At 39.4% G+C, this 16265-nt stretch overlaps 1 protein-coding gene across 2 annotated transcripts in view; it reads left to right on the top strand.

Annotated features, from left to right (window-relative positions):
• lrfn1 (leucine rich repeat and fibronectin type III domain containing 1) overlaps nt 1-16265 on the top strand; it is a 134845-nt gene that overhangs the window by 97217 nt on the left and 21363 nt on the right. For both annotated transcript variants that reach the window (XM_085243746.1, XM_085243747.1), the window contains exon 4: nt 4473-4578. The gene's annotated coding sequence lies outside the window, so the exon portion shown is untranslated. The remainder of the gene's footprint in view (nt 1-4472; nt 4579-16265) is intronic.

Genomic DNA, 16265 nt, shown 5'->3' with positions numbered 1-16265 from the left:
GTATATTTTAGAACATCTTGTTATTGTTTTACATGAACGTTCATAAAAAGAAATAGGAATGAGAAAATTGAACTGAAAAGATAATAAAATAAAATAACATTGCACAATTGCTTTCACATATTCGTGGTGGAAAAAAATATGTTGCGCATGCAGACACACACCTTTTAGTGCTTTTTTGTGACTTGCCAAGTATTTGGGAGCATTTTAAGAGAATTGTTTGACAAATGTTATGGCTTGCTCTGTGGTATAACCATTCTAGAAGTTAATTCACCAGTTTTGGCGAATGAAATACTGATTTATTGGTCTGTTTTTAACACCAGTTGCATGGTAAGTGTGTTTCTGTTTGGCACCCTTACAATTTCTAGATGCATCTTGCTAGCATTTTCTGATAAAGTAGCAGTCCAAACGCTCCTCCAAATACAGTCAGTTCTAGCTACAAAGATTGGACATTAAAGTGCAAAAACACTAATGCTGACATTCAAAATGCAAGTCCAATGGGTACATGTCACATGTATCCTTTATACATAGTCACAACCCCAGCTGCATTTTATTATCTAAGCCTTTATATTTGAGGTTAGATAGTAATATAAATTGACTCATACAGTTTGTTCTGACCTGTAATCTATGGGGGTCCGTTGCTTAGGCACTGGAGCAGGTTGTCTGCTAATTGCAGGGTTGTGTCCTTGAGAAAGATATTGAACTCCAGGTAAGCACCTTGCATGGCAGTGCTGTAATCTTGTAAAGCATTTTATATAACAAAGTTAAGGTTAAAGGTGCTATATGTGTATATATGCAGAGCTGTAAATGATGGCATTTATATATTATACATATAAATATAGAACTTTTACCAGTGCACATGATGGGATAAAGTCTTTCGTCCCATCATTGAAAAGTTTGTCCATTTTTAGCTATTGCATTACAGATGACCTCACTATGTGATCCATGAGCCTTGTCTGATGGAGTCTAACCATAACACAACCAGCCTTAATTATCACTGAGAAAGCATTTTTTGTGATCACCACCTGTACTTTTAGCCGCTGACCTTCCTTGGTAACCTTGCCCTCCAACATTATTCAGGTTCAGGGGTATTGATTGGCTGTGAAATGCACACACACACCTTCATCTTTTCTTGACCTCCTATGGCAAAGGTTTGTAGAAGCTAATGAAAAGCTAATTATTCAATCAAACTGCTCCTTAAAGCAATTTTCCTGGCAACTATTTTGTCTTATTTCAAGTAAAGAGCTCCGCTCAGTTTGAGTCAGGCAAGTGGGACGGTAAAATTCATTAAAGTCTGATGGTGTTTTAGATTAGTGGATATGGCTCAGATAAAAACAGGTGTTGATCCTTAATAATCACCTTGCTTTTGTGGTTTCTTCCCTAGATGACTCTGGGTATTTTGCACCTAGTGAATAAACAGAATATATCTGATGTATTTAAACACATTAAGTCTACACATAGTGACACATGTTCAATATGTTCAGTTTCAGGGCATTGTTGTTCATGCACACCCATTAGTTAGATGTAATTAGGCTTTGACTGCAGCAAAACAGCTGTTGAAAATCCATGAATACATATAGCTCTGTGATTGATACCTTGCCATATAGTGTACACGATCCTGTGTGTAAATCGCGTCATTAATCAAAATGCTGACATGAGGAGGAGTAAATGACTATAAAGTCAGGGGAAAATGAAAATGGCCTAATGGGATTGAGTTTCATGGATCTGCATAGGATAAGTTTGACCTCACAGTTATGACAGCAGTCGGGCTACACTACACCTCCAAACAGTATCGTTGTTTCCTGCACGAGTGGTTTTGTCAGCCCACTGCTGAGTCATGATGACATTGAGAGTGTCCTTTAATAAGCATGTTAAAGCTACAGCTGCTGTACTGCTTGTCTTTTTCTTGGGCGCTGTGATTCCTGCAGTTAGTGAAAGGAGGTGAAAAATTAAATTCGAACCAACATCTTTACTCCAGTCAGGCAATTTAGAAATAATTAAAGCTCGTACTAAATACACACACACACACACACACACACACACACACACACACACACACACACACACACAAAAAAAACCTTGCAAGGCTATGGTGGAATTAATTCCCCATACTGCTGTGGTCTATTAATTGCTGTGGGTCCTTGCTTACCTGCCAGCAAGCTCTGAAATTGTCATCACTTCGGTTTACTTTATATCCACGGAATGGAGCACAAGGAAAGGTGAATAGCTTCAGTATGAATGCATTCACTCAAATGTATAATTGATTGAAGCTATAAGGCTTGTTTTTGTCTCCCTGGATGGTCAGCAGGATCTGAGGGAAGGAGATGCCTGCAGCTTTTTGCAGAGATTTCTTTTTGTTGCTTTTGCAGAGCAGATGTCTGGGAAAGGAGGGAAGAAAAGCATTATCCCTAAGCCAGTAGAGAGATAATTCTGGCATTGTCTTGTAAATATATAATGAAAAGAGTATGAAATGACAGTTCTGTTATATTTCAATCTTAAAACACTTTAAAAATATGGGTTTTGATCTGCTTTTCCTCAATGCTGTAAGTAGAGTTTTCCAGGGAAATCTCCAAGCAAAATTGTTATGTAGTTGAAATCTTGGTCCAAATAATGCATGCTTATAGTCTGATAAAATATTACTGCCCTGCCTTTGAGATTTTCTTAGCAAGCTTATTGATATTTACTAATGCTTCCACATCAGTACATATTAGGCCTGCTCTTTTTAAACAATTTTTTGCAGTTAAATGTTGGTTTTTCAATCATTCTTGTATCTGTATGTCCTTTTTTTGGGGGGGGGGGGGGGTAGTTTGTTTTTGATGCCACTCACATTGGGTCATCGCTGTGTGAGTGAGTGAGCGGCACAGTATAACTACAAAGAGGTAAAAAGGGAAGTCTAAGTCACCCCTGTTGCCATTTTGAGTATTGTAAGTAGTAAAGCTGGCAATACAGGAGGACAACGGTCTCCCTAACAACTGTCTTTGTCTTGCACGGATAGGAAGGAATCATAGTGATGGATAATGACTTGACTGAGAATGCCCATTGGACCAAATAAAGGCCTGGGGCCAAAAAGAAGTGGAACAGAGAGGTAAAGTGTTGCAGCTGTGAAAGGAAAATGGATCAGTGGAGTGGAGTGTTTGATACAGTGAAGAAGAGCCATGTTGGAGACAATGTGAGGCTGTGGTGTTCCAACACTAGACTTCTCATTTTGAGCCAGGTGATGGTATACTTGAAAGTGAGGATAAAATTGAAAAGTCATTGATGAAATACATTTTTTAAAGCAAATTTACGAGTCCCACTGGTTTCTCGCTGTCACTGCAGTGATATTACTCTCTGACACACTGGCTGTGAAGAGGGGGAGGAGTGGCCCGTGTTACCGCCCTGCACAGAATATGCTTGGAATGACAGCCCATGAAATGTGTGACACCTACGCTCTTACTTTATTTCTTTTCTTCATTTCTTGAACTCTGACATGACAGTACACATCCAGCCTTATTTGAACTGGAGCTGGAAGAGGATTGAAATGACGTATCAAAAAGCAAAAGCTTGCGTCATAAATACTTCATTGGCTGGATGAATAGCTGAAGGTGACAAGTCTAAAGTCCTCCCCTGAATACAAATTGATGTACAGTAAAGCTGGAAGAAAAACCTGAGTGGAGAGTTCTGTATTTTCATGCATGAAGGCTCGCTGCAGACAAATGCGAGCAATACGGTAATCTCTCTTGGATTGCGTGCCGCTGTAGTGCAAGCAGAGCTGTGACATGTCACGTAGCTTGTTTTAAATTTTTGGGACAAGTGAGAAACTGAAGGCCTGTGACCTTGGTATTCATCTCTCTCCAGTGTGGAAAAAAAAGTGAATGTTTGGGTAAAAATAGCCTCTTAAGTGAGTTACAAACCCCCATGCGTCTTCATCAGATATTGCAGAGTGCAGCAATAACCTTGCGTTTAAGCATCCAGTAATTTTTTTGGAGGCATTTATCACCTTATTTTTTTCATCCTGAACCCAGTCTGTGTTTAGTACAGATAAATTCCAAGTTGTGTCAAAATAGGATAAATTTTTCATTATGCTCCCCTTTACACTTTGTTCTGCTTGAGCTACAATGATGCAGTGAAATATTAATGACAGGACACACATTCATAGTCATGGTATCTCCAACTCTGTTTTTCTGGTGCCTTTTTCTGCTGCTTATGTTTCTTTCCTGTTGTTTCATAATCAGATCAGCGTTCATATCGCACCCAAAGCTGCCAAGTGGAAAAAGGAGCAAGCTCAGTCAATGAGATTATGAATGTATGACTGCCTCTCTAGTGTGTTGAGAAACGTTGCCTCCTTCACTGGAATATTGTCTAGAAGTACATGATAAACATCCCAAAATGTGTTAAAACAACCACTTCTCTGGCAGGCTTTTTACTAAAGCTTTCTACAGCTGCATTATGTCCTAATTCTAACAAAATGCTAAAGCATGTTCCTTATTCCCCAGCGGTGTTTTCCTGTGGGAGTCGCCTGCCTCGGCCCTGAGTCTTTGACTGTTAGCTGATCAGGATGCTGATGTGGAACCTGTAATGGAGACCAGGGCTTGATATCTGGTGAGTTTGCCATGTTTTTCAAGTCACTGCATATTGACTCTAAGCAGCTCCCTGCTTAGTGGGAGCAGCTTTAACTATACTGAAAATGTTGTTAGCAGTAATACATCAGCAGATTTAAATGGAGTGCTATGTCAGAAGATTCAGTGGCACTACAGGGCCAGAGGATAACTGAGTAAAATATTAATATTTATTCTCCTCTTGTCTCCTACTGTTTGGCAGCATTTGATTTACACAGTTAGGCAACAACCATATGCATCGAGTCTGTTGACTCTGAATCTTCTTTTCTGGCTTTATCTTATTTGTCTATTTCCAGTGTACTTGGGCAACGACACAAAATTGTCTTCTCCCAGAAAATCGTCAGACTGGTCATTTTTTAAATAACATGACTCCTGTTTACGTAGATGATAGGGCTGCACAATTAATCGTTAGAAAATCGTGATCTCGATTCATACTTATGTGCGATCTCATTTCGAAATGACAACGATTTAAAAAAAAAAAAAAGAAAAGAAAAAAAAAGCTGACGATTGTACCGCATTTTGATCCGGGACATAAGCTGCATGAAAACAAGCGCTCACTCTTCCTGCTCAACAAATGACAAGGGCGGAGCCTTATACCACGTGATACAGAAGTCAGCTGGCAGGGAAAAACAACGGAGAGCACGTGAGAGATGACGAAGCTGTAAAGGCCAAGAAAGTGACAGGAGAAAATCCGTCCCGGTCAACCACCCAAACATCAATAACGGGAACCTCATACAGCGCTTCCCTATACACGTCGAACTTCCGCAGGCACAAAGAAATTACGGAGGCTATTACTTATCACCTGACCAAAGATATGGCTCCCATCAATACTGTGCAAAACGAGGGATTTAGGAAAATGATCAACACCCTAGACAAACGCTACACAGTGCCGTCCCGCAACTATTTTAAAAATGTTGCACTACCTGCTCTATACACGCAGTGTCGGGCAACGGTGGAGACTGAATTACAAGCAGTACAACATTTTGCAGCAACGACAAAATGTGAGACATTTGTTGTTTTTATGTTTATTTATTGTTTTTATGTTCAGTCTCAACTGTTACGAAGTTGATGTGCAGTTAATAAGTGCAATAAATATTTATACTGGAAAAGAAAATCGTGAGAGAATCGTGATCTCAATTCTAAGCAAAAAAAATCGTGATTCTCATTTTATGCAAAATCGTGCAGCCCTAGTAGATGACACTAACAAACGGCCGGTACAGTCGGTTCGCTGGAGGACTTGAGAATGACGATAAAAAGGTGATGATGATGATAAAGAAATAGATATACAACTGTGAAACTGTGTAAATAGATTTACACAGCAAGTGCAATGTCTACAGGGTTGCCATCAGCGCAGAAATGTGTGAGAGAAAGTAAAAAGATTGCTGGATAAATATTGCTTAGTCAAGAAGCTCTTATCCAGCATATTCAACATGCATATAAATATAGCCGCTATAATAGTAAATAATAATAATAGAAAAATATTTGTTCTCAGAGAGAGCTTTATTATTTATGTAATGTCATCTAAAAATGTCTAGCATTAATTTTGTAAAGTTAACAATATTTTGTGTATTTGTAATCGAAATGTATGCTTTTCTTTAATACGACTTACAGTTTTTATCTAACTACAAGCCACATTATTATCTGAAAGCCTATTTACCAAACTTTGATTGTAGTCTCAGCTCTTAATGTATTTTTCTGATGAAGCCAATTGGAGTCATTTTGACCCCGATACAAAATATCGAAATAAATACAAAAAACGCCAGGCAGCCCTGGGATGTAATCCCTCCAGTGTGTCCTGGGTCTGCTCAGGGACCTCTCTTACAAGCCCAAAACACCTCACCTAGGAGGCATCCTGGTCACATGGCCGTAACACCTCAGCTGGCTCCTATTGAAGAAGAACAATAGTGGCTCTAATCTGAGCTCCTCCTGAATAACTGAGCTCCACACCCTATCTCTAAGGCTGAACCCAGACACGCGTTGGAGGAAACTCATTTCCGCTGCTGGTATCCACGATCTTTTGGCCACTGCCCACAGCTCAGCTCGTGACCAAAAACAAGGACTGAAGCACTGATCGACTTGTAAATCGACAGCTTCGCTTTCATGCCCTGCCCTCTCTTCACCACATCAGATCAGAACAGCTTCTAAATCACTACAGATGAGGCACCAATCTGTCTGTCATTCTCCCACTCTACTCTACTTTACTTTCCTTACACGTAACCAAGATCCCGAGACACTTAAAGTCCTCCACTTGGGGAAGCAACTCATCTCCGACCCAGATTCTGACCAGACTCATCCCAGATGCTTCACACTCAGTGCAAGCTGGAGATCACCACCTGATGAAGCTAAGAAAACCTCATCATCTGATGCAATGATGCCAGGTCTCTCTTGGAAATGAGATTTGAATTCCAATTAGATTTATACCTGGATAAATGAAGAGTTAATAATAAAATCCACAGAAATCAGGGACCACCTTACCAGATCCTCTCCACCCATTTGCTGTAGCTAGAAAATTTGTCCATAAATGTTCTGAAAAGTATCAGTGACTAAGGGCAGCCCTGGCGAAGATTATTATTGGCAGTGCAAACCAAGCTCTCAATGTGGTTGTATAGGGACAGGAAACAACTAAAACCAATTAAAGCTAAACACACACTAAAGGCAGTTCTAGCACACAATTTCCCTCATGCTATTCTCAGGGCATGCTGGCTTATGACAGGAGCAACAAACAGTTGTGCCCTTCCTGTCTGTGGTTCATGAGCAAAGGTAACACCATTTTCAAGCATTAAACACTTGCATCAGCGGGTGGAGCTCCCCTCACTCCCAGGAGGGTCATTTCTGCTTGGATTAAGGGGTTCACAATCTAGCAGAATCAGCTCTCCTTTTTCATGTGTGGCATCACCAGGGCACGGCCCTGATCTGTTCTACCAATGTTCTAATAACTTCCACTTTGGCGAGTTATCATCCAGATGATGAATGCAGCAATGGAGTCATTCTTCTTTAAATTGACTGACAGAGCACCACTATTCCTCTTGATATTATATGATACTTTAATTCAGGGCTCATGGCAAAAATGTATTGAAAAAAGTCACAGAAGTCACAAAAGTCACATAACCTGAAATGGTAGCATAAAACTACTATGAAAAAAGTATACCTTTGGGGTCTGCACAGTAGGATGAGTGTTAAAGTTACTAATTGGTGAGTAACCTTTTCACACAGTAGGAGGTTTATGGACAGTCTGTAGAGCTTGCATTGATCTACATTTGACATTAATGGATATAATGTACATGTTAACGCAGAGTCGGAATGCTAAACTGCCACATGTAACTGATAAGCACAGTGGGTGTTTTAACTGTTCACAAGTCTGGACTTGGAATACTAAGAAGTGCAAAGTTTTAAGAGTTAAGAAGTCATTCAGTCTTTCCATGCTAATGGCAGTTAGAAAACTGCAAATAAAAGCTTGAATAGAAACTTGGTAATTGACAGGTTTTAAGAGGTTAATGGCCAAAGTACCATTTTTAGCTATGATAGAAACATTCTATATGTCTAGCCAGAAAGGAAACATGATAGTATAAATTTAGTTTAGAAAGAAAATAAAATGGGGTGGGGCTGTGCCGATTATCAGTATTCTCTCGAGTCTTAAAAGCAAACCCCACCAACCTGGCAGTTTCTGTGGTCTTTATATAACTCTGCCCAATATTTCAAATAATGTGACCCATGTGTAGTACAAAAGAAGGCTCTGTCTGGAGTCGTAGTGTAATTGACTGCAGCTCTAACTAACTCTTCAAAATGCTGCAGCAGGACATGAACACAGTTTCGTGTTACGGCTGTACATTATATAGCATGAAACTATTAATTAAAACCCAACACACAAGAGGATAGAGTTAATGGTGTGTGCTCCATGTTCAGAGGGCATCTGAAGTGCAGAAGGTACCAGTATCCCCTTAGCAACTGTTTGGTAGACTCAAGTAGGTGTTCATCCTGAAAATGTCATAGCACTACATCAAGGCATATGATATCTGATCCGGCTTGCTGCCGGTAAGTGAACTCTGCTGAGGGCCTAGTTTTAGGTGAAAGTCTGGTTTATGATCCTGGCGGAATTCATTAAGGTGAGGAGTGGGAGGTGGAATGATATTGCCTGCCTTTGACCCTCTGTGGTCAGAACTCCTGTGGTTTCAGTGGTCAGGGGGTATCGCACAGTGCTGAGAACAAAGAAATATAATGGCTCCCACTTGTCCTCTGTGGGTTCAAAGGGAATGGCATGGCAATGCCAATTAGCCAGCTTGTGTTACAGAATTGAACATAAGTGCTGTTCCCTTCAGTGCCCCCACCCCCCACCCTGCGTTGTACTCCTAACAAGCAGCATCTACAGCAGACACCCTGCATAACTCTGCATATTTTGTGCACCCCCAGACATCCTGTTCTGTTTTGTGTCCCAAAAAAAGCAAATAATTCCCATAGTTTAATTAATCCTTTTTGAGAGATTTGAATTCACTCCTTTCCTGTCAAATAAAAGCAGTTTGTGTTGTAAAAGTACAGTAATTTGGCCCGTATGTTTTCTTTTGACATCTTCTCCCAGCTGCTCTTTTGAGTGCAGTTTAATCCCGGTTGTCAAGTTTGAGGCCATTAAGAGGCGGAACAACAGGATTCCCCACCAGCTCATCTCTGCTTGCAGAAAATTATGGCACTACAAACTGAGTGTTCTGAAAGTAGGTAGTGAATAATATATATATATATATATATATATTTATTTTTTTTTTCTAATCGGGGATCGAGGGAAGAGTGAGGAGTAGGTCAAGTAGTTGCCTTCCCATATTCAAAATTCCAGTGCACATCTTCCCTGTCTTGTGTCTTGTGTCTGGTGGTCTGTTTCTCTTTTCAAGGTAATGTGAGGCTTGCAGTGAGTGTTTCCTGGAATATCGAGCATTCAAAGCAGTGACAGGCAGTGTCAAGTAGCAGCTCAGGGTATTCTGAATGTTTACAGCACATATTACCATGCTGAGATATCCTCCTCTGCACCTGATTCTTGTTACTGCATCTGTAATCATTTGCACAAATTAAGCCATACACCCTGTGTCAAGCACATCTTGAAATTATAAGGGAAATTTGAGGTGGTGCAGCTGAAGCTTTTTTTGTTGTTGTTCTTTTAAAAAATAATAGAGAAAATACAGTAAAAATCAAACACACCTGCATGCGTGCGAGCACAAGGTAGATAAAATAGACGCGTCGCTCCAGGGGAGTTGTGCTCAGCGTCTTGGTGTTTTCTCTGTGCTTCGCTTTCTCTTTTTGTTAGTGCAGATGCAGTCAGGGTTGGCAAACACACTGAAGACTGAGTCACTTAAACATCCTCATTTTGGCACACGGCTGATTCATAGTGTATTGATTTCTTCATACATCAGATTCTTTTGTTCTTTTGTTTGTTGTTATGCATGCATACAGCAGAGAGGGCATTCTGTGAGCTTCTGCAGGCACATATGTCTGTCTTAAAGCTTCCTCCTTTGCGCTATTATGTGATCAGAAAACGAGAGGCATCTTTAAATGAGACATGGAAGTACAACCCTATCATATAAACGTGCTCATTACAAGGAGCATAACTGAGTAGAAGAATCAATTTACATTAATGGCCAAGAATAGCACAATCAGTGTTTGTGAGCATAAACAACCCTGTCTCCCAGAGCAGCAAAACAAGAGAAACTCTGATCTCTGTTGTCATGCAAGTGTAAACCCTGGAGCTCATTCATTCAAAATAAAAGGTGCATTACACTTTGATGGAACTCTTTTTGCAGTGCCTGGATCCAAACAGGCAGGCTCTTAACCTAAAAAGGTATCTGTAACTACAGACAATATCTCTCTTCATGGTTCTCTTTCATGAAAAAAAGAAAGATTTTTCTTTCACTGTTGCGGAAATCAGCAGAGCATCACAAGAAATGGAGCAAGACAAACTCTTCTGTTCATTCTTGGCAGAAGATGCTGAAATTAGAAACAGTGGATAAAAGTTCAGTAATGCAGACAGAGGCATGCTCAAGTATTAGGAAAACCTTTTTGAAGTTAAATTGGTTTCTTTGAGGGAACTCGGTCTCAAAACACATCTCAACCAGGCTCAAGTTAATTATGCTTTAGAGTGTTTGTGCGTGTGTGTGTGTGTGTATATATATATATATATATATTTGATATAAATATTATTATACAGATGTCTATTTACACACCAGGAAACTTTGGGAAGTCGTGGCATTCTCACTGGAACTGCTTTGATACATAATATGCTGCGCTGATTGGAAAATAATGCCTTTTCTTTAAATTTTTTGTTTTGGTTACATCTTTTATGCAAATGGATAAGGCTGTTTATCTAAAGTGCTATCTATAAATACCTACGACAGCTCAAGGGAAAGATCTCTGCCACTTCCTGTGCAGAAACAGACAAAGATACAAACCCTAATGCTCTCCTTTCCCTCTCTGTCATCATAAATGTGAACGTCTTTCCTTGAGTTTTACCCTCTGCTACATACCGTAAGTGGCTTGTGATATAATGTTGCCAGTTTTGCTGTCCATCTGCACATTGGTCTAAACAAGGCGTCCCCCTTCGTTTCATATCATTTACCAAATACAGCGGATGGGAGGAGGCTGCGTGATAGTGGCAGACGAGAAGCTGGTTGCGAGCCACAGCTCCTCCATTGTCTACCATGCTGGAGAGAGAGTGGGAGCCCCTAAAGAGGCCTGGCAGAGTCTCTGCTTCCATCTGCCTGCATGGAGCCCAGCTCGCACCACTTGAGATTATACTCACGTCCAAGCTGTTACTGTAATTTGCATTGGCTCATAGGCAGAGGAGAGTGAGAAGGAGGAGGAGGAGCTGCACATGAGGCAGGGATGTTATAAGTGGACCTGGCAGCACAATAAGCTTGCTTGGGTGTAGTATTATGGACAACTGGCATGGATGGAGCTATATTAAAGTTCAATAATGGGATTGAGCAGGTTGCCTCTGCTGTCCAAGATTATAGTTTGTGTTAGTGCATGAAGTAAATTATAGAAATGCAGTGTTGGGAACTACCTCAGTCGCATTCACTAATGGTGTCGTATTTTTTACAGCTACACATTTTTAATCTTTGTGCCTGGCTCCAGCAGCATATGAGAATTATCAGTCACAATATAGCAAACAAATTAAAGGTATGTCGTTCTGACTATACCTCTTTGTTATGTATTCCGCTAGTTAGCAGGTGATTCCCCCCCGTAATTCATTCAGATGAAAGATCACACCAGGAGTAAAGAATTAGCAAAGTCTACACAAGCAAGTCTACCAGCACAAAGGACTAAATCAAAAATACAAACTCTTGCAGTGCCCCGTCTTTTTAAGATCATGCATCAAACCTGGGATGTGATCATAAATTCGTCTATGAGAATATAAATCTAAGGCAGCTGCTTTGTTTACATAATTTCCTTTTGCTTTTTCTTCTTCTTTGTTACATTTGTTTTGCTGTGGTTTTCAGAATAAATTGGTGTTTATTCAGCATCCATTTGGGAGAGTGGCTTATTCATGTGTAAAAATTTCTTACGATGGGATTGTAAATGCACATTTTTTCTGATAAAATGGAACAAAAAAAATCCATGCATCCCAATGTCCTGCTTTCTCAGCCTTAATTTGTTCCTAATGTGATAGCTTTTGGACTGCAATTTGGTTCAGCACCTAATTTATCAATTTTACTAATTAACTAGAGGCAGGAAAAAAAGGGCAATTTCCTCTTTCATCAAATAGGTTGTGAGCTAATTACTTATGGTACAGCCACAACCGCAATGACCAGTAATGAACTGACTGTAGCTGGTGGCAAAGTTACTACATGTACAGTATGTAATGCTTCCTGTACCTTACAATTATTTCCATCAGTCTATTTTGTAATATTAATAGGAAATATCAACAATCATCCCCAAATCATTAGGAACGACTGTTCAGCTGCATGTATCTAATCAGCCAGTATCATGGCAGCACTCCAATGCATTTAGGCATGTGGACATGATGACCCATAGAATTTCAAACCTAGCATCACAATTAAGAAGAAAAGTGATATAAGTGACTTTGAATGTGGTATGGTTCTTGGTGCCAGACTGGCTGGCCTGAGTATTTCAGAAACTCATGATCTACTGAGATTTTCCCACACAACCATCTCCAGGGATGGTCAAAAAATTAAAATATCCAGTAGGGGGAAAGTCTCTGAGTGAAAACGCTCTGTTAATGCCCAAGGTCAAAGGAGATTGGCCAGACTGGTTTGAGCTGATACAAAGGCAACAGTTACTCAAATAACCACTCCTTACAACCAAGGTTTGCAAAAGAGCAACAGATGGGATACAGTAGCACAAACACCACTCTAAACAGGTAAGAACAGGAAAGCGGAGCACACCAAAATCTAGAAGACTAGAAAAACATTGCCTGGTCTGATGAGTCTCCATTTCTACTGCAACATTTAGACAAAAGTGTCAGAATAGGCCATAAGTAACATGAAAGAATGGATCCATCCTGGCTTGTATCAGCAATTCGGGTAGTTGCTGCTGGTGGTGTAATAGTGTGGGGGATATTTTCTTGGCTCACTTGGGGCCCTTTAGTGGCAGTTGAACATCGTTTAAATGCTACAACCTACCTGAGTGTTATTGCTGACCATGCCCAGCCCTTTATGACCACAGTGTACCCATCTTCTGATGGCTGCTTCCAGCAGGATAACTGCCACATTGAAAACCTCAAATCATCTCATATTGGTTTCTTGAACATGACGATGTACTCAGATGGTCTTCACAGTCACCACGGTCTCAGTCCAATAGAGCGTCTTTGGGATGTGTTGGAACGTGATATTCACACCGGTGCTGTGCAGCTGACAAATCTGCAGCAACTGTTTGATGCCACCTTGTTGAATCTATGCCACAAAAAATTTGAGTCAGTTCTCAAGGCAAAAGAAGGTTTAACCCGGTACTAGCACAGTGCACCTAATGCCGTGAGTGTATTTTGAAGGTTAAAAAAATTAAACAAGTTAAATTGAACGTATAGTTTAGTGGCTAATTGTGAATTGTATTGTAAAAAGATTTAAAAATTAAAGTTCAAATTTAAGAACAGTTTTTATCAGTTTAATTGCCTTTGGGAAGTCTATAAAAATTGGCAATTTTACACAGCAGGTAATCAGTTTTATGTAACAGTGGCTTTTCATTATAGAGAATGTCAATGACAGTTATATGGGGATTCAGTCACATTAACTTTGTGAACTTCCATGAAAAAAGAATATAGATAAAAAATAATTACGTAAGTGATAGGAAAGAACTAAATATGCCTTTCAGTCTCGAATAACAGGCCCGAAAGGTTTTTGATTAGGGACTCAGAAAGTGAAGCATGACTTTGTCTGCAATCATACTAAACATTTCACTCATATTATTACTAATTATTCTAATGTGTCACGAATGAAACACAGTGACCTGATTTAACTCAAACAAATGTAATTGGAGGAAAAAGTCAAACAAGGACTTGCTCAGAGAATACACATAAGACTTTATTTTTAAATTGCCCCTACTTAAATCACTGGCTACACTTACTGGATTGGCATGGATCATAATTACTTTCATTCTTTTACTAATGCATTAAAATGCAAATAATTTATTGTCATTGTGTCACTGTCATGTGAACTCATTTGTTCGGGGATTGCTGTATACCTTAAACCGCCAATGGGTAAAATTTACTCACTGTATTAACATTGATTTTCAAGCTCCATCAATCATTCAATTATTATTCTGTAACTTCAGGTTGTATCATTAATGGTTTGCTATAGTTACTTCACAAAATAATGAATAAATAACAGAGCTTTATTTATATAGAAATTTACTTATAACAAGGTAATCACAGAGTAAGAAATGCACATTTCTATGTCTGCATTTTATCACTTTATAAAACATCACTGAGTCTTGAAAACACTTCGTGCATTAAGCGAGTATGCTTGATTTACATTCAGAACTCTGCTTCTTGTGTCCATATTGAAGGTTGGCTATGATTTATGGCACAGCTCTGTTGTGCATACCAGTAAAGGAAAGCTGTTGCCCTTCTGTAGCTAAAAATGTGTATCTAAATGTGCAGAATCAATAATAGAAAAATTGCCTTGTTCCTTGTTCTGTTAAATATTACCTGCTGGAGCTCATACTGTAGGTTTAAATCAGCCTTTATGTTGAGGTCAGAAATAATGCTTTTCCAACTTTTTATTTGTTTGAAAGAAGTTTCGTGTTCTGTGACAAACCCATAAGTCAAAGCATTCTCTGTGAATTTGTTGGTTGCATTAAACAATGTGGTGAACTGGCAGGAAACTGCAACAGGAAAAAAATTTATAAGACCCAACCTGTTTCTTACCTGTTTGACCTATTCATGTACGTTCTGTGGCTTACATTCATGGACTGTATATAAATGATGAATTCACGCATATTTTATATTTTATGTACTCCATCCTTGTATATAGCATGGGAGTTGCAAGTTTTAAAGTTTTCTGCTTCATCTTTGCACATTTTTTATGTAGGAAGGAAGTAAACTAAGTGTTAGAGTGCACACAGTTTAAAGAAAAACCTCCCAGAGGTCTCTTTTACTTGATTGTATAATTAAAGGAAGGATGTATTAGCAACCAGGCATAACATGTTAAACTCCCCCAGGGGGTGAGCACAAAAAACTCTGAGGTTGTCTATGTGGCAATTACATAACTGTTTACATTTGAAAATCTAAACTTTACTTGAAAGTCTTTACACAGAGTGTAGCACTGTGTTAATCTCTAGCTGTAGCTAACGGAGAGGACAAATGACTGTTCAGTTTGAGGAATACATAAGAGAAAAGCATTAACATTTCGCTACTTTGTCACACTGCAACCAACCCCAAACAAAGTCAGAAAAGATATGGAGGATGAAAAGCATGCAAATACACAAATGTGCATATGGCCGTGTGATACTAGTGCAAAAAGGAGCCGATATGTGGAATTCAGGTGTTGGTTGCTTTTGTTTTGTTTCGTTTCTCTGAGTCTCAGCAAACCTATAATGCGACATATTGACTGGTCAGTAGTAAGTGCAGCAATTGTTCACTTAAACTTATTTTCTTGGCACAAAGCCAACAGCAGATAAATCCACATCTTGTGTGAACTGCCACTCTCTGTGTATTGACACTGCAAGGTGTTTTATTTGACACCGACAGGATTAGTGATACCTTCAATATATTTGACAAAAGTTCTGCCTAAACCTGCTTTGCTCTGGCTTTTCTAGGAAGTGTGTCAAACTGAAGATGCGCAGTCCATTATTTGTGGGGACATGCAGTCGTAGCTGCCTCAGCCGAGGTCTAGCACACACTCATTACAGCCCTGAGTGATTTTGGGACATTGTCCTCTATATCAATTAGAGCTGCATGAATTTCCGATTATTGCGTCCAGTTATTACAGTAGATTTATTCAGGTGGATCCTGTTGGTAATAAATCTCGATTGTTTTTGTTAATTGAATTATACTGTAGTCAGAAAGGGGAATGTACACGGTGGAAATTTACTTAATATTCAACTTGCAAAAGTGATGAATGGGGTCATCTACATCACGTATCTACTGGAGTCTAATTGAGAAGCAACAAAAATCTCTCTTAGACTTAAAGTGTGAACTGGGCTGCATTGCGCTAATGTTAGCATGCTCACAATTTGCTA

This window comes from Mchenga conophoros, linkage group LG14, assembly GCF_057382185.1.
Source record: "Mchenga conophoros isolate Kocher_MC1m ecotype Shallow Benthic linkage group LG14, M_conophoros_male_GT1.1, whole genome shotgun sequence".
Classification (NCBI taxonomy): Eukaryota; Metazoa; Chordata; class Actinopteri; order Cichliformes; family Cichlidae; genus Mchenga; species Mchenga conophoros.
This window is presented reverse-complemented; position numbering and strand designations above follow the sequence as displayed.